Here is a 9,420-nt window from a genome sequence, read left to right as displayed (position 1 = left end):
TATTGTTAATTTATAGAATTTATATATCAGAACAAACATCCCAATCAAAGTCCAGACCTCGAACTGACTGAAATCCTGTAGCAGGACCTCAAGAGAGCTGTGAACTAACAAATGTCCACAAGCATCAATAAACTGAAGCAACATTATAAAAAGTGTCCAAAATTCCTCCACAGTGATATGAGAGACTGATGAAAGAAAAGATTACTGCTGCTAAATGTGGCTTTACAAACTAATGAATCATGGGGTGGAGAGTCTCCTGGCCAGAAGGTGGTGCTATAAGCTTACTGTCCAAAAAACTGCTGAGCTCTCTGTAAACAAATTTCACCAGTTCATTGGAGCAAGTCAAACTGAGGACAGAGACATTCAGTTTCTCCTTCATCAGTTTGTGTCCAGTCTGCCTTTATTTTGTAGTTCTTTAACAAAGGGTGGCTGTGGCTCAGGTAGAGCAGAAAAGCACTATATGAGAACCAATCCACTTACCATTTGTGTCTCCACTACTCTATGTTTAAAGTCCAAAAAAATTAGGAAATGATATGAAGTCAGCTCGTATTAAGACTCACATCTTTATTAATTTACAGCCTGAAACTATTTCTGAGCATTGGAGGATCTTTTAGAGAGGTTCATGTGTCATTTTAGTATTCAGTCTGAACTAACATAGAGCTCCATTTAACAAATCAACCAAACTGTGGTTATTCTGTTAAGAAGAAGACACATTTCTATATAAAGAACACTGTCATTCAAGTTCCTCTTTGAGTGAATAAGATTAATTTGATCAGTGCAGCAGAAGGTTTGTAACCAAAGTGTCCAATCTTTTACACTGTACAACAAACAGATGAAGTTAGAAGGAAAACCAGCCTGTGGCATCATGTGACTTTATCGCAACAGAAGCCTGTTAGCATGCAGTCCAATGTTAACTTTGGTAAATTTGAGAGGGCAATGTAGCATTGTGTGTTTGACAGAATAACTGCAGTCGAGTTTTGTTATGCGTCTGTTTAAGGAGGTCACTTTATGGTAAACATGCTCCAATAAAGACTACTGTGGTTACTGACACTGAAAGCAAGAAAGGGAAAAAAAACATTAAACTTAAAAAAACATCTGACCTCAGCAACTGCTGCAAATAGAATGAGAGACACATGCAGTTGTGTTCACGCAGTTGTATCAAGTCAGAGTCATCGTGCATTTCAGCGATCGAGTGGTTAAAGGGGATAAACAGCTACCGGCTGAGACAAGAACATCAGTACGTATTTGATCTTTGTTATATTTTACTCTGTTTCTGTTTCCTGTTGCTGTAATGGATGTGTGCAATTTGGTTTTATCTTATTATTTTCAAATATTTATTTTTTTTGGCATTTTGGCCTTTATTTGATTGGACACATGAGACTGGAAAGAGAGAGAGAGAGTGAGGGGATGGACATGTAAGCAAGTCTGGGGCCCTCACAAACCTCCCAAACCCAGGCCCCTGCAGCAACCTTTGACACCAGCTCAACCAGGTGAGCTATAGCAGCTCCCTGTCCGTTAATTCTGAGTGCATTTAAAACCATCGGGTTTATCTACACATGTAGTTAACTGATTATCCAATTTAGGGTTGTGAGGGGTGGGGTTCTGGAGCCTGTCTCATTTGCCATGAGCTAAGAGGAAGCTGCATCCTGGATTGGCTGACAGTCCATCACAGAGCAGCAACAAGTCTACAAATTTGTATAGTTTGTTTGCAGAATGTAAGATATTTGTCCTCTCCAATCAGATTTCTAATCTTATGAGCAATTTAGGCTTCTCGTTTATGAACAGTGTTGGAACTGTTACCCCAAAAAGTTATTTTGTACAGGTTTTAAGCAGTGCATTCTCTTACATAATTACTCCCTGCAGAAAGTAATTCCTTGCAGTACTCATTATTTTTGCATTACATTGTAACAGGGTCTGCCACATAATTACCTGTTAACAATGTGAGTATTAGGCTACAGTCTCACACACACAGACACAAAATCTATCCAAATGAGAGCACATACACCAATCAAGCATAACACTATGACCACTTACCAAATATTGTGTCAGTCCCCATTTTGCTGCCTAAACAGCCCTGACCAATCAAGGCTGGGACTCCACTAGAGCCTTAAAGTCCTGTAAGCTGTGAGGTGGGGCCTCTGTGGATTGGACTTGTTTGTCCAGCACATCCCACAGACGCTCAATTGGATTGAGATCTGTGAAGTTTGGAAGCCAAGAAAACACCTCAAATGAGTCGTTGTGCTCCTCAAACCATTTCTGAACCATTTTTGCTTTGTGGCAGCATGCATTATCCCACTGAAAGAGGCCACCACCGGGAATACCGTTTCCATGAAAAGGTGTACATGTGTGCTAAAACAATGCTTAGGTAGGTGGTCATGTCAAAGTAACATCCACATGGATGGCAGGACCTGAAGGTTCCCAGAAGAACATTGCCCAGAGCATCACACTGCCTCTGCCTTCTTCCCATAGTGCACCCTGGCACCAGATGTTCTTCAGGCAAGTTATGCACTTTTACATCACATGGATGGCCGGGTGCATCCCATCTTCTTCCATTGCTCTGTGGTCCAGTTCTGGCCACTGCGGAATGGGAACACCCCACAAAAGCTGCAGTCTTGGAGATGCTCTGACCCAGTCATCTTAGCCATCACAACTTGGTTCTTGTCAAACTTGCTCAAATCCACCTGGAGTGGTGGCCTAGGGGAGAAGAAGAGGGTTCGTCACCGAGAGGACCCTGGTTCAAATCCTCGGGCTGGCATCACTGTGGGTCCCTGAGCAAGCCCACCCCCCCAGGTTGCTCCCCGGGCGCCCTTTGGCTGCCCCCTGCTCCATGCTGTGCTGTGTGTACTACATACTCCATGTGTGTGATGGGTTAAATGCAGAGAATGAATTCACTGCATGTAAATGTATGTGACAAATAAAGCTCTTTCTTTCTTTCTTTCTTTCTTCTTCTTTCTTTCTTTCTTCATTTTTCCTACTTCTAACACATTAACTTGGGGGACAAAATGTTCACTCGCTCCCTAATATATCCACCCACTAACAGTTGCCATCATGAAGCGATAATCAGTGATATCCAATTCAGTGGTCATAATGTTATACTTCATCACTGAATAAGATCTGTGTTTACAGTCATAGCCAAAAGTTTTGAGAATGACAAGTATTGGATTTCACAAAGTTTGCTGCTTCAGTTTTTATGATGGTTATTGGCACACACTCCAGAATGTTACGGTGGTCAGAGAAATTGCAAATAATTGTAAAGTTTCTCTTTGTCATGAAAATGAACAAACTCCCCGCAAAAAACATTTCCACTTAATTTCAGCCCTGCCGCTAAATGACATGCTGACATCATTTCAGCGATACTCTCTTTAACACAGGTGGGGATCACTCTGTCATCCTGATTGAGTTAGAATAGCAAATTGGATGCTTTGAAAAGAGGCTGGTTCTGGAAACCATTGTTCTTCCTCTTTGTACTTTCAAGGAAACACATGCAGTCATCATTGCTTTGGATAAAAAAAGCTAGGTATGGGTATTGCTGCTGGTACGATTACACCTAAATCAACCATTTATTGGATCATCAAGAACTTCAAGGAGAGAGGTTCAGCTGCTGTGAAGACGGCTTCACAACAACTGAAGGACTGCCAAAGAAGGTCCAGCAAGCGCCAGGACCATCTCCTGAAGGTGCTTCAACTGCAGGATTGGGGCATCAATACTGCAGAGCATCCTGAACGCATCCTGAGCCCATTCATGTGTGCAGGTTTCTTCTCATCTAAGGGAGTGAGCTTACTCACAACCTACCAAGACATCCTCTGGGAGCAGCTTCTCCCAACAGCCAAGAACAGTTTGGTGAAGAACATTCCCTTTTCCTCAGATCATCGTGTGATAAGTGGCTCGGGGGAACAAAACATAGAAATGGAGGTTACAAGGGCAAAAGTCTGAATGCTCATCACTCCCTTTGCTGTGTATTGAAGATGTCATGAAACGGGCTGTGTGGCAGGTGGAGTGTAGATCCCAGTGCATGACTCAGATGATCTACATGAACTTGACTTTAATACTTGATTCTTGAGCAAAGAGTACAAAATCTCTCCAAAGGAAACATAATCGAGAAAAACCAAGGACCTCAGGCAAACAGGAGCAGGCAAGACACACAACCACAGAAGGGCAGGGAGCCATAGATGTGATAAAACCCAAGGGACAACGCAATATATACACAAGTGGAAACAGCTGGGACAGAATGACAGTAACAAGCCAAGGGGAAGCAAAACTGAACACGACACACAGAACAGAAGACTGTCAAAATAAAACAGGAAGTATGTACGCAGGGGAACAAATGCAGACTTGAGAACACAGAGACACCTGAAAGAACATAGATGGAGAAACTAAACTATGCACCAAAAACTGGGAACACGATTAAACATATTTAAAAAGAAACAAAGAACAAGAAACCAAAACCAGGAATCACAGAATAATAAAATAACAAAACCTAAAAAGATCTACCAAACTCCAAAACCAACTCAAGGACCATGACAGAAGATCTTGTTTGGGCTGACAAAAACTCGGCTTATTGCAGTGGCATTTATTTTTGTTCAGATAATTGAAAAAGCTTTTTTAGTGCAGTAACGATGTAACTATGTTGTACCTGTAAGATAATTAGTGAATTACACTTCTGTGTTACAGTTAAAATGTGATTACCAGTAAGACTGTTCAGCAGTGATAACCTGTAGCAGATTTTAACTTTTGACTTTTCTCTGTGAGAACTCAGTTTGTAGTTTCCTTATAAACGGAGTGGTATATACGCAGTGGAGCTGTTAAAATAGCACAGGGCTGTGTTATTATTGTTAGCATGCAGAGTATGAGGTCACCTCATTGAGGTGACCTTTGTGGTGAAAACAGCAGCACTGACACAGTTTATTTATAGGACACTGGTTAGCTAAAATTTTATTTTCTTCAAACCAGACACCGGTTTATTTTTTGTGTTTTGTTCATTGAAATTATTTTATGATTTTTATGAGAGATTTTTTGTGTTTGCATTGATCTTTGACAAACTCAAACAAAATTGTTAATATAAACAGAAACATTGCTGCTAAAATAGTGAAATAAAAGCTAATAAGTGATACTCATGTAAACTTTTCTTTATTTATTCACCATGAATCAAAAGGTTTGGGAGAAGTTCAGAGAAAAGGCACTTCAATAGTTTTGTTTAATTAGCAATTGAAACATGGCGCCACCTGGTGGCACAAAAACATTTTTTCAGCTCTGAAGATTTTAAATGTGAAACATTTTCAGATCAAATCAAAGTGCAGGTTCTTCTTCTGGTTGTAGTTCATAGTTTTGGTCAGTCAGTGTAATAATCAGGATCATGAACAGGATCAGATGTTGGAATGAGTGAATGAAGTCAGACTGTAGATTTTCCTTCTTCTAGCTGTACTGACTGACCTTTGACCTCATGTGTTGATGACTCTTCACCTCTGTCTCCTCTCACAGGGAGAAGATGATCTGCAGGATCCTGCTGCTCCTCATCCTCACCTCATGTGTCTCTAGTTAGTTTACAGCTTCACTTTATGAACTCCAAATAAAGCTCAACAACAGATTTGTTCCAGTTCTCAGTGTGTCTGCTCCTCTCTTTCCCTCTCTGTCTCCTCAACAGGATCATTTGTAGTCAATGTGACACAGACCTCCTATCAGGCAGAGGAGAACCACAACATCACACTGGAGTGGACGTTCACCACCAACCCTCACAGATCCATCACTTCACTGAAGATCATCTGTGAACTGATTAAGAATGATACAGTCTCAGTCCTGTATCATGTTCATGAAGGTGTTGAGGTGTCAGAGTCTCAGGATGCAAAGTTTTCAGGACGAGTCCAGAGTGACAAAGACGCCCTCAGAGAAGGACGAATCAGACTTCAAGTGTCCAGACTCAGGACTGATGACTCGGGTCTGTACCTGTGTGAGGTCAACACTGATGATGGCTTCAGCATTGGAAGATCTCAGCTGAGTGTTAATGGTATGTTGATTATTGAAATTTCTCTTTGTAAACATTAATCACTGTCTGGGATGTTAAACTGGATCATTTGGTTAAATGTCAGCAAACATCATTGGTTGAAGTCCACCTTTTAATTCTGCACATCAACAAGTATCAACAAATATATTTTGGGTTTTACAGCAGCTGCTGATCAGCTCCAGCCTCAGAGACCGACCTCGAGTCCAGAAGCAGAGAGCTGTGGATGGACCACCTTCTTCCTTGCAGTGGGACTGACAGCAGCAGCTCTGTTTGTTTGTCTGCTTGTTGTTTGTTTATGTTCAGGAATTAAAAAGAGAAAAAGACGCCAGAAAACTGCTGAGTCACCAGAGAGTTTGGGGAAGACTTCTTCCACCGAAGACTCTCATACTTTAACATCTGATTTATTGCCACAAAATAAGTTATTAAATAAAATGTAAAATTCTTTTGTTTTAAATTAGCTTCTTCTGATGTGACTCGCCTGCTGCTTCATACTGTAAATAAATCTGTTTATGAAAGATGTTCTGACTTTCTGCACGTGTCGCAGATGATTTTAAATCTTCAGCAAGAAATAATTCAACCTTCACTGATTTACAGACGTATAAATACAGAAAAATGTTGCAGTGTGAAGACGTGATGTCACGTTTCTAAAGCCTCTGATTTTACTGTCTGCTTGTTTTCACTCTGTAGGACACAAAGAGGAGCTGCTGGACTTCATTCAGTTTAGAACACAACTAAAGAACTTCATAATATTTTAATACAACGAGTCTGTAATTATGATTAAAACCCTCAGAGCTCATTTTTTTTTTTTTCTTAACAGCCTGTCATGTCTGGCAGTTTTCGCAATCAGAATATGATCCGAATACGCTGGTGTACCAAACATATTTGCTTTTCCAAGAATAGCTCTTTAAGTTTTACAATAGGCTACTCTTGTTAGCATGTATTTAGTTTGTATTTTTATTTTATTTTATTTATTTATACCAGGCGTGACAGGCTCATTTTTAAAACCTTCGAAGCTTCTGTCTGTCATAACCCGGGGAGGTTTTTGTGTGTGTTTGTGTGTTTTTTGTCTATGTTTGTCCTCTGGATGGCGGTGATGGGTTCCGGAGTCTCCGCCCCTCCGGGGCAGTTATGCTGGGCATGCTTCACCACACCTGTGGCAGATTGGCTCATCAGGAAGGCCTACTTAAGCTGCCCACGGACCATCAGTCTTCGCTGGATCATTGACTACTTCTCAGTTAGTGTCGGCCTCAATCCTGTGATTTGCGTTTCTGTATGATTCTCGTGACTTAGCGGCTCTGCGTTGTCTCTCCCAGATCCTCGAGTCCGTTCCAGCCCGCTCGCTCGGAAGCCTTCTGGTCCTGTCACTGCCTCCCACGCCGTGCCTGCTGCTGCGGTTGGAACTCACCTGTTCGCTAACTCACCTGCCCTTCGTCCCCTCCTCTCTCTGGATTCCTTCCAGCACCTCGGACCTCACCACCCGCTCTCAGCTGCCGCTCCCCCCTCATACCCTGGACATTCCTGCGCTCACATTTCTCACAGTTCACTGTAAATAAACTTACACCTTTTCTCATCAGCAACTGCCTGTGTGTCCTCTCCTTCCTCGGGCCGTGACAGAATGATCCAGCCAAAACCGGACACCGCGGACGCTGATCCTATCAATCGGACTCTGGCCATCCAAGAGGAAACCCTCCAGCGCCATGACCCCATGCTTCACCTGATCTCCAGCCAGCTAGGTGCAACCACTCAACAGCTAGCTGACCTGAAAGGTATGTTGGAATCCACTGCGTTATCTGCAACCGCACATCAGCTTGACTCACCCTCTCCGCCGCTATTACCTTCGCCGGGTTTAGCCTCCACGCCCGAGCCCACCGGAACATCGGAGAAAGCCCTGCCTATCCCAGAGGTTTTCCACAGTGAGTTAGGAAAGTGTGGAGGATTTCTCACCCAATGTTCTCTGGTTTTCAGACAGTAGAAAAACGCTTATGCTTCTGATTGTGCTAAGATTGGATTCATGGTCAATCGGTTCTGGAGACGAGCATTGGAGTGGGGGCATGCTGTGTTAAGGGGGAATCCCGACCATGTCTTCTTGTCTCGATTTAAGGAGGTGTTTGACAAGGGGACCTGCCCAGATGCCACATCTCAGAAATTGGTCAGCCTGAAGCAGGGAAAGAGGAGTATGGCAGACTTTTCCGTGGACTTCTGGATTCTCGCGGAGGAGGCCGGCTGGGAGGAGAAGGCGCTCAGAGGAGTATTTTTGAATAGCATAAATGACGATCTCAAATATGAACTTGCTACTCAGGATCTACCTCATTCTCTGGAGGCTGTGATTTTTACTGTGTATTCGCATAGATGACCGCCTGAGAGCGCGGCGGACTCCGGGAAACTACAACTCCCAGCATACCACTCACCGTGTAGTTTCCGGAGAACGGAGCGATTCCCCGGAGGACGACACCAGGAACACAGCGACCCCCCGGCGGCCAGGAGGAGCAACCCATGCAGCTTGGGCGCGCACGACTGTCTGCCGCGGAACGACGGCGGAGGTGGGAGGCGGGTGAGTGCCTATTGTGGCAAAAAGGGTCACGTCATCGCTTCCTGTCCTGTTCGCCCAAAAGCCCATGCCCGTCAGTAATGGTAGGGTTACTGGCGGGTCACGTTAACTCCTGTTCCTCCCTGCCTAGACTCATGCTTCAGGCAAAAATTAATCTGCCCTCTGTCAGCCACACTGCTCTGGCTTTAATCGATTCAGGAGCTGAGCAAAATCTCATGGATGGTGCCCTCACCCAGCAGTGGGGAATTCCATCCACAGCATTACCCACACCACTCCAGGTTTCAGCCCTTGATGGTGCCAAACTCTCCGTAATCACTCACAAGACCCAGCCACTCTGTCACCCTGTCTGGTAATCACTCCGAACAACTATCCTTTCTCCTCTTTGAATCTCCGCAGATGCCCATCGTCCTTGGCTTTCCTTGGTTGCAGTTACACAACCCACATATCAACTGGGCCACCCAAAGCATCTCGGGTTGGAGTGAGCAGTGTCACCAGCATTGCCTCAGATCCGCTACTCCCTCCGTCCCTCGATTCCCCGTTTCCAGGGAGGAGACGCCACCTGACCTGTCCGGCGTGCCCTTGGCCTATCACGACCTCACTGAGGTGTTCAATAAGGACCGGTCCATCTCTCTGCCTCCCCACCGGCCTTACGACTGTGCCATCAATCTCGTCCTATCCATCCAGCCGACTCTACAGTCTCTCTCAGCACGAACGAGACACCATGGAGAAATATATTACCGAGGCCTAGGTAGCCGGCCTTAATTGGCCCTCCAACTCTCCCCTGGATTTTTCTTTGTTTACAAAAAAGACGGGACTCTCCGCCCCTGCATTGACTATCGGGGCCTAAACGAAATCACTGTTCGAAACAAATACC

The sequence above is a fragment of the Archocentrus centrarchus genome, chromosome 18, assembly GCF_007364275.1.
Source record: "Archocentrus centrarchus isolate MPI-CPG fArcCen1 chromosome 18, fArcCen1, whole genome shotgun sequence".
In the NCBI taxonomy this organism is placed as follows: domain Eukaryota; kingdom Metazoa; phylum Chordata; class Actinopteri; order Cichliformes; family Cichlidae; genus Archocentrus; species Archocentrus centrarchus.
This window is presented reverse-complemented; position numbering follows the sequence as displayed.